This window comes from Neolamprologus multifasciatus, chromosome 23 (assembly GCF_963576455.1).
Source record: "Neolamprologus multifasciatus chromosome 23, fNeoMul1.2, whole genome shotgun sequence".
Classification (NCBI taxonomy): domain Eukaryota; kingdom Metazoa; phylum Chordata; class Actinopteri; order Cichliformes; family Cichlidae; genus Neolamprologus; species Neolamprologus multifasciatus.
Window position 1 is genome coordinate 8,568,457 of NC_140460.1, and position 244 is coordinate 8,568,700.

The window sequence follows — 244 nt, forward strand, 5'->3', positions numbered from 1 at the left end:
AATAGACGCATACACTCACTCATATAGGTATGCATGTATGTAGGTGAGCCAGTATGTATAATTTAGAACCTGGGTAATTATCTCAAAGCTCTGCACCTTTTTTTTTTTTTTAAATCATGAAGGGCATATTGAAGTGCACTCATTGAACTTTTGTTTTTCCAAGGTTGTAAAGAAATCATGAAAACCTCCAAACTATCATGGGATTCATGAAAATGAGTCTTAAAGAAAGAAAAATGCACAGAAA